Source organism: Apodemus sylvaticus, chromosome 19, assembly GCF_947179515.1.
Source record: "Apodemus sylvaticus chromosome 19, mApoSyl1.1, whole genome shotgun sequence".
In the NCBI taxonomy this organism is placed as follows: Eukaryota; Metazoa; Chordata; class Mammalia; order Rodentia; family Muridae; genus Apodemus; species Apodemus sylvaticus.
Window position 1 is genome coordinate 61,444,775 of NC_067490.1, and position 15,884 is coordinate 61,460,658.

At 38.0% G+C, this 15,884-nt stretch overlaps 1 pseudogene; it reads left to right on the top strand.

The window, feature by feature from the left end:
- The window catches only part of LOC127669341 (zinc finger protein 431-like), a 140,522-nt pseudogene extending 125,336 nt beyond the window's left edge, over nt 1-15,186 (top strand).
- Nucleotides 15,187-15,884: the final 698 nt, after the last annotated feature.

The window sequence follows — 15,884 nt, forward strand, 5'->3', positions numbered from 1 at the left end:
GATTATGCTCTGCCAGGAGAACAGAGGTGCAATTCTGCAGGAGCTCTGGTTCTGGAAGGTGTGCTCCAAAAGGCTAACAAAAACCCCTGGCACCTTTGATCAAGAATGGTGATGCATTGCACGTGCCACGGGTTCAGATTGTTTTCTGCCCTGCTCACCCTCCTGACATTTCGAAAAGCAGACTTCATACTGTCTACCTTAGGTAAAGACCCATTTGGCCCTACAAGTGTGCTAAGACTTGTGACACACACCCCCTCATGCAATGCAACAAACTCAGTGCAAACATAAATCTCCTTACAGCTGGTTTCCTTTCTGTTCTGCTAAGATTTTCCAGATGGCTCAGACAAGTACTCAACTGGTATTCCTTCTCAGCTGGACTTTCCATCAAGCTGTAGTTTCCCTGTTGCCTTGGGGCCATGGTCCATGAGTCCACTTGACAGGGAAAACACAGGACAGCCACGATCGACTCACTCAAAAACCCTGAGTTTTGTGTGAGTCTTGCAATCCTGGCAGGGCAGGACCATAGTTCGTCGCCCTGTTGGCTTCTCCACACTTATAGAGGCCACTTCCCCCTGAAGGACCAGCCACAGGATGGTATAGTGTAGAATAGAGTTTATTTAGGGCATGGGGAGGGGTGATGAGGGAGTAGAGACAGAGAGACAGAGAGAGAGGAAGTGAGAAACAGAGGAAGAAGAAATGACCCCACCCTGACACCTTGACCCTGCAGGCTATACACTAATACCCACTTATCAGTAATTGCATACCATGTGTGTTCTTTTGTGATTGGGTTATTTCACTCAGGATAATAGTTTCTAGCTACTTCCATTTGCCTAAGAATTTCATGAAGTCATTGTTTTTAATTGCTAAGTAGTAATACATTATGCAAATCTACCACAATTTGTATATCCATTCCTCTGTTGAAGGAGTTCTGAGTTCTTTCCAGCTTCTGGCTATTATAAATAAGGCTTCTCTGAACATAGTGGAGCATGTGGCCTTATGTAATTTTGGAGCATTTTCTGCGTTTATGCCCAGGAGTGCTGTAGCTGATTCCTCAGGTAGTGCTATGTCCAATTTTCTGAGGAATCGCCAGATTGATTTCCAGTATGGTTTTTACCAGTTTTCAATCCCACCAGCAATGGAGGAGTGTCCTTCCTTATCCACATCCTCTCCAGCATTTGCTGTTCCCTTAATTTTGATCTTGGACATTCTGACTGGTGTTAGGTAGAATCTCTGTGTTGTTTCCATTTGTATTTCCATGAGAATTATGGATGTTGAACATTTCTTTAGGTGTTTCTCAACCATCCAATATTCCTCAGTTGAGAATTCTTTGTTTAGCTCTTTACCCCATTTTTAATAGGGTTATTTGGTGCTCAGTAGTCTAACTTCTTGAAATATATATATATATATATATATATATATATATATATATATATATATATATATATATATATATATATATATGTAGGATGTTAGCCCCCTATATAATGTAGGATTGGTAGAGATCTCTTTCCAATCTGTAGGTTGCCATTTTGTCCTATTGACAGTGTAGGTATTGTTTTGGTATCCTTGACACATTTTATATCACTTAATTCTCTCCCTGATTCTTCCAAAACACTCTCTAAGCAATGCCTGAGGTTCGTTTTTGAGTCTCTGCATCTGTTCACACCAGCTACTGGATATCTCTAAGGAGACAGTTATGTTAGTCTCCTTTGTGCAAGTATAACAGAGTGTCATTTATAGTGACAATCTTTGGCTCGCTGCCATGGGAAGGGTTTTAATTTGAGCAACTCAATGGTTGTCCATTCAGGGAACCACTGATCCATCTTTATCCATGTGAATCTTGTCATCAGGACAAAATATCAGCCCAAGGGTCTGTGGGTTGTGTGATGTCTTCCTTTCTCCACTGGAATTCTCACCTGGCTGTAAGTTGTTGCCACCTCAGTCTCCATGTCCACTCTGCTATGAATCTTAGTTAAGGTCACCCAATGAACTCCTGTGAGCATCAGCATCTCAGGTCTCCCATTAATCCCAGAGACAAACATTTATTTTGGTAAACCAAAAACAGTATGACTCATAGGAGTCCCATATTATATGTAGAAATTTGAAATTAAGAAGTGTTTACTTACTTTTAAATGTCATGCTAACCGTTTAAATTTAGATCAACTCATAACAGAAGAATGCATGCATTCTGAGTTCAGGAGATTGGATAACAACATACTGAGTCCTCAGTATATTTAATACAAAAGGAAGAAAAGTATGTTCATAATCCCTTGGAACTGAGATAAATGAAATTATTTTATTATTATTAATTAATTGATTTATTACATCCCAATTGCTGTACCAACCTTGCCCCTCCTTACAGTGTTCTTCACCTCATCCCTGGGTATTCCCTGACCCTAGTGTACCAAGTCTCTGCAGGATTAGGCACATCCAGACCCATTGAGACCACACAAGGCAGTCTAATACTACATAAATTCCACGGGGCCTTGGACACGTCTCTTTATTATTATTATGTTATTTTTTTGGTGGCTCAATCTCTGCGAGCGCTGAGGTGTACATGTTAGTTGACACTGTAAGTCGTCAGGACCTCAATCTTTCCCCAAACTCACCTATGTGATCCCCAATATCCACCTGAGTATAGCTGTGGGAATCTGAATCTTTCTTAGTCAGCTAATAATTACAGCCTCTGAGAAGACAGCTGTGCTAGCCTCCTCTCTGCCACCACAGCATTGAATCACTAATAGTGCCAGGGATTGGTGCCTGCCCATGGGATTAGTCTCAAGTTTGGCCTGTCACTGTTCAGCCATACCTGCAGTCTGTGCTCCATTTTTTTTACCTGCATTTCTTTTGAACAGGGCATATTTTGCCCTCTCCAAAAGATAGCAGATATTTTCTAGGTGAGTTTGTGTCCCCATCCTTCCACTGGGAGTCCTGTCTGGTTGTCTCTTTAGATGTCTTATTCCAACTGTTGGGTATTTCTGCTAAGGTCATCTACAATGAGTCCTGGTGGCTTCCATCATCCAGATATCTGGAACTTCCTAAAGATTCCCTCACACATACGTCTGACATCTACATATTTTCATTCATTATTCTGGCTCTCTGTGACTCTCTCTCTCTCCCCATACCTGATTCTACCTGCTATGGCTTTCACCTTCCTGTCTCCCATCCAGGTCTCTCTCTCTCTCTTTTAGCCTCCAACAGCTATTTTGTTCCTTCTAAGTGGGATTAAAATATCCTCACTTAGGCATTCATTCTTGTTTAACTTTGAGTCAGTGGGTTCTATCACGAGTAATTTATACTTTGGGGATAATATTCACTTATCACTATGTACATCCCTTGCATGTTGTTGTTGTCCTAGGATATCTCACCCAGGATGATATTTTCTAGTTCCATCCATTTGCCTTCAAAATTATTGTCTTTGTTTTTAATAGCTAAAAAGCATTTCATTGTTTATGTGTACCATATTTTACATGTACGCAAACAAATACATGTCCATGTCCATGTACATATGCATACACACATACATATACACGAGCCCTCTGTTGTATGTTGAATTATTAAAATGTTTAAGCTGCCATTTCCTGCAGCTGACACTTTTTTTGCCTTACGGAAGCTTTGGAATTTCATGAGATCACATTTATTTATATTTGTTATTAGAGCCTAAGATACATGTTTTCTGTTCAGGAAAATTGTCTCCTCTTCAAGACTACTCCTATTTTTTTCTCCTATTACTTCAGGATTTATATTGAGGTCCGTGATCCTCTTGTACTTGAAATTTGTGCAGGATGATAAATATCAATCTGTATTCCTTCTTCTACACGCAGAGAGCCAGTAAAGTCAGCTCCATCCATTCTCGGTGCTGTCCTCATTCTATAGGATGGTTTTTAGGTCTTGGTAAAAGATCATGTGGCCATATGTATGTGGGTTTATTTCTGGGTATTGGTTCTATTCCATTGATTAGTCTGACTTTTTCTGTACCAAAACCATGCATTTTATATCAAGATTGCTCTGTAATAGAGCTTGAAGTTAGGGATGGTGATTCCTCCAGATTTATTTTTTATTGTCCAGGATTGTTTTGGTTATCCTGAGGATTTTTTTTCCATATGAATTTATGAGTTGCTATTTCAAGGTTTTAAAATCTGTAATGGAATTTTGATTGGAATCATATTGAATCTGTATATTTCTTTTAGTAAGATAGGTATTTTATTAAAATATTTCAATCCTACTGTCCGGGACCATGTGTGACCTTTCCATCTTCTGAGGACTTCTTCAATGTCTTTCTTCAGGAACTTCAACTTCTTATCACACCATATCACTTGCTTGGTTAGAGTTACATCAAAATGTTTTCAATCATTTACAGCTCTTGTGAAAGAAGTCCTTCCCCTAATTTTTTGCTCAGGATGATTATCATACTTTTAAAATTAAGGCTACTGATTTGAGTTAACTTTATATCCACCCACATAGTTGAAGTTGTTAATAAGCTGTAGTAGTTCTCTGGTAGAATTTTGTGGGTTGCTTATATATACTATCATGTCTTCTGCATGCAGTAACACCTATCTTTCTCCTCTCCAATTTGATCCACTTGATCTTCATTTTTTTTTTTTTTTGCCTTTTTGCTCTAGCAAGAACTACAGCTTCTATATTGAATACATGGGGAGTGCGTGGTCAGCCTTGTCTTGTCCCTGATTTTAGTAGGATTGCTTAATGGTTTTCTGAATCTATTTGAAATCAGCTGTTGGTTTGTAGTGTATTACTGTTATTATGATATGTTATGTTCTTTGAATTCCTGCCCACCGCCCTTTTCAGTGACGCCCACAATGACACCCAGTAGTGCTGAGACCCACCCACATCCCCTGTCAGTGACGCCCACAATCATGAGGGTTCTGTCATTTTCTGGAACTCCATGCTCAATGCACACCCTTAAATGATTGCTTGTGGTGAAGGCGATGTGTGGACACAGGGGATGAGTCCCTGTGCATCCAGTGCATTCACTGAATATATGCGGTTTTACCTAAAGTGTCACCACACTAGGCGCCTTCCAGATATTCAGTGAATATCTGCGGAGACTTGCCACGCCTCCCATCAGATTTTAGTTTGTATATAATATTTATATGTATGTATATAATATTTAAATACACAATATTTATATATAATATTTACATATAATATATATAATGTTTGTATATATAATATTTACATAAATTCCATTTTGTATGCTAATAAAATAAAATATTTAAATAGGCACAATTTAAATAGGGGCAAGAGACTGTCCCTATTTATGGTATATATATATATATATATATATATATATATATATATATATATATATATATATATATATATATATGTGTGTGTGTGTGTGTGTGTGTGTGTGTGTGTGTGTGTGTGTATAATAAATCTTTAAAGTAAAAAAAAGAATATATCAAAGTTGTGGTGCAGAGGTTTTGCAGAAGCCATGCCTTATACTAAATAAAGCTCTTAAGAATAACGTATATATTTATATATTTATTCAAATATACATTTATGTGTTTATGTATTTCTGTATTATATTTTTATATATTTTAAATAAATGACATATATATACACAAACATAATTATGGAATATAAATATATATAAATATAGAATGTATTTTTATAAAAAATATAAATGTAAAAATATATAAGCATTTTAAAATAAATCGTTAAAATAAAAAAATTGTATAAAAGTTGAGGTCTTGCAGAAGCCATGCATTGTGCTAAATAAAGCTCTTAAGAATGGCATATATATTTACATATTTATTCATATATTCCCGTATGTATTTATGTATTATGTATATTATTTATTATTTATTTTAAATATAATTATGATACATATATATATATAGTGGCCTCAGGATGAATTTATATTTATATAAATATATAACATATATCTATATAAATATAGTTATATAGACATAAAATATATTTTTATAAAAACAAAAATATATAAATCTATACATCTTTTGAAATAAATATTTAAAGTGAAAAAAGTACATATATAAGTTGTGATGGAGGTTTTACAGAAGCTATGTCTTAGACTAAGTAAAGCTCCTAAGAATAGCATCTTGTGAACTACTTACAGAGGGAAAATGGAAAGAAATTGGAGACTTCCATGAAGCCAGCAGAAACTATCATATAACAGGACAAACTTGAGAGGTGTCTCATAAACAATGCTACAGTAGGAGAATACACCATATCTCAAGAACATTACTGACAACCACAGCACCGTATGATGGACAGAGTTGAGTTCTGAGGACATAAAATGTCCTGAAGGCCCTGACCCCAGACCAGTACCAGCTCTCCTAGCATGTTCCTGGCTTTAGAAAAGGAGCTCTATTTTATTATCAGTACATTGTGGCCTCAGGAAAAGCTCCCAAGGCCTAGGCCCAAGCCTGTTATTGGAGGACCTTAGGGAAAGACATGTTGGACAAGGATAGCTCACCAAACAATAGTCTCTCTCTCTCTCTCTCTCTCTCTCTCTCTCTCTCTCTCTCTCTCTCCCTCCAAACCCCTCTCAATTGTGATTTTTTACTTACATTACAAATGTCGCCCAACTCTCCTGTTCCACCTCCCAGCATTCTTTACCCCACGCCCCTCCCCTTTTACTTTGAGAGTGTGCCCCATCACCCCACCTCCACTCCTGCTATGCACGCACCCAGAACCACCTCACATCTGCCGTTCTCCTTGATGGCATCAAGTCTCTGCAGGATTAGGTGTATAGTGTCCCACTGAGTACACACAATGCGGTCCTCTGCTACATATGTTCCTGGGGCCATGCACCCGTCCATACATGCTCTGTGGTGGATTGCTTAGTCTCTGTGAGCTCCCACGGATCTGGGTTACTAGACACTGTTGGTCTTCTTAAGGGATTGGCGTCTCTCAGAGCCTCTTCATTCCTTCCCCTAAGTCTTCCCCTGACTCTGACCTGAGTCCAATGATTGGCTGTAAGTATTTGCATCTGTCTCAGTTGTTGTTAGAGCCTTTCAGAAGACAGTCGTGCTCAGCTCCTGACTGCGAGTGCATAGGTGTTTTTCCCTCTCAAATGGCTGTCAGCTAGTGTAGTCTTTCCAATGAGGCAGAACTATGCTTTTCTCAATTAGAAAACAGGCACTTGAGGAACACCAGGCCTCAATGTTGGTTATGATGCTGTAATGACCCATGGAAATGCTTATTACTGTCCTGAGTTTTGCTATGGCCATGTGCCAAGCAAAAGGACATTTGTGTTGTACATTATAGTTGCCTCACCTGTTATGGTTTGCAGCCATATATCTCGAGAATCCTGGTGAACAAATATGTGAATCCTAGCATCCTAGTCTCTAGCCAGACGGCTTAGCACACTACTCACCTGTGGGGTGTTTTTGAGGCAGTCGCTATCAAGTAAATGCTACTTAGTGTCACTATTTCCTAAGCTTGATAAGTTCTTTACATTATAAATTCTACTCTTCTACATCACAGGTTAATATGGTTGTGCTCCACAATATATGAGATGCCTTTTAACAGCTCTACAAAATAAACTGCAGGTGGATCTTACACATAAATAGTAAATGCTGAGGGCAGAACTTGTATAAGAATCAAGAGAAACTAGGGTTGTCCATGTTTGGCATCCTGACAACGACTTTTCTAAAAGCAAGCCTCTGGTCCAAATGTTTTGAGCAGATTCAGCCCTGGTAGTGAAGTTATTCAGAGGTCACCACCTGATGTACCAAATGAGGAGCACCACAAGGGACCTCACAGGTGGCCACATCTGACTACATGTGACTGATGCTTCTCATCCAGCATGAAGGAGGATCCACCACCCCAGATCCACTACTCCTCCACATTCTCCTCAATATGGGCAGAGACCCTGTGCTCAACATGTCTCAAAAACAGATCTTACTTGAAGTCACCACACAGCACTCAAGAGCAGCACTCAAAGCAGGACACAGAGAACCATTCAAACCTGTTAAGACAAAAAAAAAAAAAAAAAAAACTTTAACATGTCACTAGGAAGAACCTGCCTCTTAGTCTGACTGGCAGTTTTGCCTGGTGTCTTACTCCTCCTCAAGGTTAGAATGTGCTTCCAGTCCTATTCCAGAACTTTCACATATCTCAGTTCAGGTTTGCACACCCATAGCATTTGTGCCTGTCCTCCAAGAATGTCATCCATCTGTACTCCCACCCAGCACTGGAGGAGGACACACCATTGCAACTGAGGCTGTGAGGCGTTGTTCAGCTGCTTTCTCTTCCCCTTTGTGGGCAGTGATCCTGCTCTCATCATGACCTGACTACATAGCTTGTTTGAGAATTCCGCACAGCGTTTTCCCTTCTTCTTTCTGATATCTAGGGGGATAACCTGTTACGTGACTTCCACTGGAGGTATAAAGCTGGCTCATCAGAAGAAGAAGCCCAGTTAAGAGCCCAGGCTCTTAACATTAAAGAGGGATACTAGGAAACATGTGCTTGCTATGTGGCTTCATACAATTCCCTTCTACTAGATGATACATATGAATAAAACCTGGGAGCAAACCAGGAAACAGATGACAAACAGTGTGGAACACTACTTATAGTTAGGACATCTTTCTCAATGGAAAGGTGGGGAAAAAACCCACAGTGGTGTTAGCACAGATTCTCTAGATCAAAATATCTCATAGAGAGGGTGAATTTTTCTGTGTATGTAGAAAGAAGATTTATTATAATGTCTCAGAGACAGTTGTCCTCTTCTTCTAATAATGGCTGTCTGCCAAGGCCAAGGGAAACTTCAAAATCAAGGACTTATCTTCCAGTGAAAGGGAGCTGCAATTTCCCTGAGCCCAGCATGAAGCCAGAAAAGAAAACTCTTGTTTCCTAAAGTCACTACTTAAAGTTAATAGCCTGGGCACCCTTCCCCTTGTGAGTCAGATTGATATCTTCAGTGCACCTGAGGAATGGACTATGCAACTTATTAACCTTGATCACATGAAGGGGAAGGCAAGTGCTCTGAGGAAAGCTCATGCAAGGTCTGAATTTTGGTCCTGTCAAGTGCATGGTCATTGCTAACAAGGAGAGTAGCAGGCAGCTGAATAACCTGAGGTGGAATAGTGGGTCCTTCCATAGGGCTGCTGGGTGTGAAAGTCCTCTTGCAAGGCAGGGCACAAATGCTAAGAGAGTACAACCCACTCCTAAGATCTGTAAAAAATTTCACCCTGGACTAGAGGCACAATTTAACTGTAAGGAGTGGTAAGGCTTACTGGCCAATCTAGAACTCAAGCCAGACCTGCCATTCAAAGAAAGAGGCGGGATCTTCCGGGTAACTTTCTTCAAGTTCCCTGTGGCTTTGCAGACCAGAATAGTTCACTGTTTCCTGATCTGAGCTCTGCTGTTCACTGTTGTGCTGTGAGAGGACCACAGGGAAGTTCTGAAATGGAGACATGGTAAGCACAGGATATCTGCCCACAATGGGGAGGAACAGGTGGCTCAGCAGTGGGTGCTGGAGTGGAGGCACCTATCAGGGGTTGGATGGGAAACATTAGCTAGATATGACTATGTGTGAGGTTTCTAGTGGTGCTTTTTACTTGCTAAATCAGACGGTGACCTCATGAATATCTTCCCTATCATGGCTGAATCTTTCTAAATCACTTGGACCACTGGGTTGATTTTAGAAATGTCATGGCTGTTTTATTTTTTTCCTTCTGCAGCATGTTTCCAAAACATTTTTTTTTGTTTTACACTATTTATTGAGAGGGCTGATATGAATCTAATAGCTTTATATTACATGTGACTGGTTTCTGTTTTGTTTTCTTTTTATTTTCTTCTTTTTTGCACTATTCCTATTTCTTTACATGTACAGTGTTTTGAATATTGTGTGGTGAGGGGGCTTTTTTTTTGTTCCAACCTATTTGATATTTTGGATGCTTCTTATACCTTAATAGGAATCATAGTTTTAGTTTAGAAATTATTCATTTAGGATTTCATTAAAACTGCTTCCTTGTCTTTGAGATAATATTCATCTTCTATTACAGTCATTTGCAGTATTTGCTTTTGATATGTTGCAGTGTTCCTGTTTACTTAGTGTCAGGACACTTTTAGACTCCAAATATTTTTTGATATAACTCCATTTATTCATTTAATCCCCCTTTCTTGTTTGGTATGTGATCCTTGCCTCTGTAGTAGTCAACGTGCAGGCAATTTCAATGGCCTGCCCTCAGGGACTTAGCTCCTGTTTAATCATTACCTGTCTCCATCAACTGTTGCTGTTGCAGGTGTGCTTTAGATACATGGAACACTAGCTTCAACTGCTCTCCATATTTCTTCCCTGTTTCTGTTCTCTACACATGCCCCTTCTATAGTCTTTCTCTACTCTCATCATGTTCTCTCTGCTCCATATAGGTATTCCAGTTTGTAGGTTCTCGCTCCTGTCCTTTTCACAAAACAACCTCTTTTGTATCAGATCTGTTGCATGTTTTAATTTTTAGGACCTGCTGTGACAGGACACTTTGAATTTCTTGGTGACATATTTCCCTGGCTGATCTTCATTATATTCCTATTCTGGTGTCTACACATCTGGGTTTGTGGTGATAATAGGTCGAGATTCTGGTCTCTGGTTTCGTCTTATTTGGGTGGTAATTTTATTCCTGAATTACTGTTTTCTGTTTGTATTTTCATAGAATGTTGGCTGCGTTTTGCCTCTTTTACTGATCTGTTTGGCGGGTATATTCAGGAGGGAATGCTTGCGAATGTTGAAAGCTGGGAGAAGTGGCAGGCAGTAAGATATGATCTTATCAGTCCACCCTGAGAATTAGTCAGGAAAGAGGGTAAGCTATCTCTGGTGTTTGAACAGTGTTAGGGACAACCGTGTAAATTGCATGTGGGATAACAAATAGTGTGGTAGACCCATGGAATGCCTACTTTATTTCCTGGCAGAAATGGCATGTGGTTGAAAAGGGAGTATATATTCCTTTCTACTGGAAAAGGAAGGAGTATTCTGTATCATTGTATGTCAGAAAGATATGACTTACTTTGAGATTTTAAAAGATTTGAAGTTCAACATATTTCCTTGAGTGTCAGAAGACACTTAAGACATTTGAACCATGTAGGAGCTCCTGCAGACTATTAGGATCACTGTAGATTGAGTGCATTTTTATCACAGGATAAACATGAGCCTATAGCATCCAGGGTCAGAATGGAGTTGATTGGGTCCCCTGGGTATACCCAAAACGTGGGGCTTCAAGTTTCTGTTGGGATAAGTGCATCCTCTCCCACTGAGTCCAGACTTTGGAGTACAGTAAAAGGAACAGATACCAAAGATAGGCTGCAGGTTTAGGGATAGCCCCTGTTTTATTGGAGGACCCTCATGAAACCTAACCTGAATGTCTGCTACTTATGTGCCAGGGGCCTTATTCCAGCCTGTGTCTGCTATTTGGTTGATGGCACAGTTTCTCAATGTCCCCAGGTTAAAGATTATTGAGTCTGCTAGACTACCTGTGGATGTCCAACCATCTTCAGGGCCTTCAATATTTCCCCCAATCTCCCTTAAGCATCTCCAAGGTCCATCCCCTGTTTCACTGTGTTTCTCTGCATCTGTTTCAGTCAGCTGCTGGCTTAAGACTCTCATTGGACACTTATGAATGTCTCCTGTCTGTGAGCATATCATTGTATCCATAATAATGTTAAGGATTGGAGATTGCCCATAAGGTGTGTCTCCTTTTGGGCGAGTATTCATTGGGCATTCCCTCATTCTGTGCTCCAGGTGTGCCCCTGGTTTTATTTTAGATGGGACAAATTTTGTTCTGTGTGTGTACTGTGCTGTAGTTGAAACTGATCCTTCAGGTTTCCTCTCATGCTCCCATACAGTCAATATTTGGACTCTGTCCCTAAATCACATAAGATGCTTTAGCCTCATTTACATTTAATACTAAGCTATTTTGCAAGCATGGTGGCTTAATTTTTTTTAACTTTGTTCCTGTGTTTTTGTTTTTCATGAAAAAAATCTCTCTGTGAAATCCTTCCTGTCCTCATAGTCGATATAGGAACCACATAAGTCACCTGAAATGGTTTTGCACAATAAGGAGATGTTTTTGTGCAACTTTTAATCCTCATGTTTCACTTTGAAATTTGGACAAATAGATAGGTCATATTCTATTTCTCAAGTTGATATATTTTCATTACATCAATACTACCTGGGGCTTCAGAGTCCTTGGATTCCAGGTATATGATGTACTTCCTCACACTTGTGATTATTCTGAAATATTTTAACTAATAGTATTTTGCCTATGTGTATGAATATGAATATCATATGTCTCTTCATTACTCTTGTCATAAGATGGCCTCAGAACTCTTTATCTTGAAGTAATAAGTAGTTGTTGGTCCCCATGTGTATGTGACAAATTGATGAACACAATGTGGAAGACCAGAAATAGCTTTCCACTGCTGAGCTCTCTCTCCTGCCCTACATTGCTTATTTATGATCAACATTTATATTACTATATTTTCATCTGTTCATTTGTAACTGTTTAAGCATGCATTCCCTTTTAGTAAAATTTTATTAATTTTATAGTTTAAACTGTTGTACTTCATGTTTCTACAAGATGAATTTGGATCTGAGGTGAATGTATAGTTCTTGGTGGGAACTTTTCATAAAAAACTGTGAGTTCTCTATCATTTTTGTTTTTTTGACTGATTTTTGTAGGGATTGGGGGTCTTAATATATAACTTTTGGTCTCCTAGAACACATTACATAGGTCATGCCAAAATCCAACTCTATGACATACACCTGCCTGCGCCTCTGTGATTAAAGACATGGGCAAATACACACAGTTTGCCCATTACTTTTCTAGTTAGTAATTGTACATACTATTTTTCTGATGTGTGTTCAGGATTGTGGAATTTCCTATGCATTTCTCTCTCAATTGTCATTTATCTGTCAAGGCTGTATCCAACTAAAAGTGTTCAAAAACAACACAGGTGAATCTTATAATTCAAGCTCCTTCTAGAATGACACAGTGATTGTAAATTCTGAGTCAGTATATTAGTGGAGCAAGTGCCAAAATTATATGAATATGTTTTCAAAAAAGCATGCATTTCTTTTACATTGATGTTAGTATCATCCTTTGTGTTGTACACATGTATGGGATATTTAGGATGTAGTGACTTTTGATGATGTGCATGTGAACTTCACTGAGGAAGAGTGGAATTTGCTAGATCCTGCCCAGAAGAATCTCCACAAAGATGTGATGTTGATAACCTACCTGAATCTCAAAGCAATAAGTAAGACTTATTTTTTTCTAAAGGAAACAAATGTTTGTTGTTTATTTATGGTCTTCTATTATCTCAATTGTGGATAATGAAGATTGAGCTGAATAATTCAGTTTCACTAAATTTTCACTGTAAATTTCATGGTGCAGTGAAAATTCACAGTACCTTGAATTTTTCCTAATTTCCAATAGTATATCATTCATTTCTGGTACTGTGTTTTAGGCTTTAATTGTGAAGACAATCATCTTGAAGAACATTTTCAAAGTAGTAGAAGACAAGAAAGGTAATTTTCATGTGGTAGCTTATACAAATTTGCCTCTGTGGAATTTTTTATATCTTTTGGTATCTCCAACAAAAAGCAAGAGTATGAAATAGTAGTCCTTTAAGTGTAGCTATGATTATAATATTCTTACAAAACCATGTACCTCAAGATCCGATATCTCATTTGTGTATCCATTTGATAAGTAGCTACATTAGAGCTGTGCTGTGGACCTGCCAATCTGTATAGTCTCATAGTACTTAGATATTGCACATTGAATAATGATAAATTTATATCCTAAACATTCCAGTAAGCAAATAGTCCATAGTATAATTGGTAATACTCATATTCTTGTAGTAATATAGTTAAGTTTTGTGAGAGAGCATTTTAGGAGAATCAAGAATGTTGTTGTTGAGAAACATTAACTTATATTGCACATGATGAGGAACAAAAATTCAAACAGTCTAAATGCACTGTGTAAACCTTTCGTTTGTCATTATTTTTTTAATTAGGCATTTCATGTGTCCCAATGGATAAAAACCATGTGAGCATAGGGACATTGAAAGAAGCAACATAAAATTTTGTTCTAAAACAATGAGAAGATATGGAGTATTTTGTCTTTGATAGACATTAGGAATATGATAAACATTTACGATTAATTGGTTTTCTCTTTTTATGGGGGACATCCCCATACTCAAAGTGTAGAAAAGCTTTATGGGTACTAGGAATTTGGAAATACTTCTGTGTGCCCTGGCTCACAGTCCAATGTGTTGTAATTCCCACTACAGCTAAAATTATGAATGCAGGTAGTGTTATAATGATGAAAGTTGTTCAAACTTTCTTAAGAAAGCTGAAGTACGTCATATAAAAATACCATATAAAATAGTTTGTATAAATATGAGCCATGAAATAACCATCACAGGTGACTTGAACAACTCCTGATGAGGAATAACACCATGAACATACAAAGTGATAAACCCATAAGATTTGATGCTTCGTTACTATTAGACCAAATTATAAACATAGTTCATACAGATTACATGTTTGATCAGAGTAATGCATGTGGTAAAGGTTTAACATTTGCTGATTATCATTTCAGGCATGTAGGAAGTCATTGTGGAGAGAAACCCTCTGAGTGTAATCAATGTGGTAAAGCCTTTGCACAGCACAGTACTTTCCAATATCATAAAAGAACACATACTGGAGAGAAACCTCATAAATGTAATCAATGTGTTAAAGGTTTTTTATATCACAGTTATCTCAAAAGACATAAACTGACACACACTGGAGAGAAACCTTATGAATGTAATCAGTGTGGAAAAGCCTTTGCAGCACCCAGTCATCTCCAATATCATAAAAGAACACATACTGGAGAGAAACCATATGAATGTAATCAGTGTGGAAAAGCCTTTGAAGGTCACAGTACTCTCAAAAATCATAAACTGACACATACTGGAGAGAAACCTTATGAATGTAACCAATGTGGTAAAGGCTTTACAAGAGTCAGTTATCTCCAAATTCATAAAAGAACACATACTGGAGAGAAACCTTATGAATGTAATCAATGTGGTAAAGCCTTTGCAAGACCCAGTAATCTCCAATATCATAAAAGAACACATACTGGAGAGAAAGATTATGAATGTAATCAATGTGGAAAAGTCTTTACAAGAGCCAGTTATCTCCAAATTCATAAAAGAACACATACTGGAGAGAAACCTCATGAATGTAAACACTGTGGTAAATCCTTTTCATGTCACAGTAATCTCCAAAGATATAAAAGAACACATACTTGAGAGAAACCTTATGAATATAATCAATGTGTATATTCCCATTCATCTCCACTATGATCAAAGAACACATACCAGACAGAAACATCATTGATGTAATCAATGTGGTAAAGTATATTCACAATAGAGAAATCTGCAAATTATCTGTGCTGGAAAGAAATCTCCTGAATATAATCATGAATTAAGTGGGAGTCGGGGAGCTATCATATTCGGAATATGATAGACATTCTTGCTTGGAATTATTTCCACGCAGAAGATGGTTCTTTTGATGCCTTAGCAAAGAAGATTGCTGCCTTTCACCCTTGTCTGAAGAGTTTCCTTGAGGTTATGTTAAAGAGATTTACATTAATTGCCTTGACAAAGTAAGTCATGAAAATCACCACATATAATTTGTACTTAAAGTTTTTAAAAAGCATAGAAAAACTAAGAAATCAAAAATACAAAACATATGGTTAAAAATGCAAGGCATCATCTGGAACTTGAAGGAAGATAAATCCTGTGATCAAGGATATTCAATGGTTTTAAAGGAATGGTTACATTAAGGCAAGATTCCATCCAGCTAAACATATGGATTTGCAGTTGTATGATTTTGAACTGTGTCATGTTAGGAA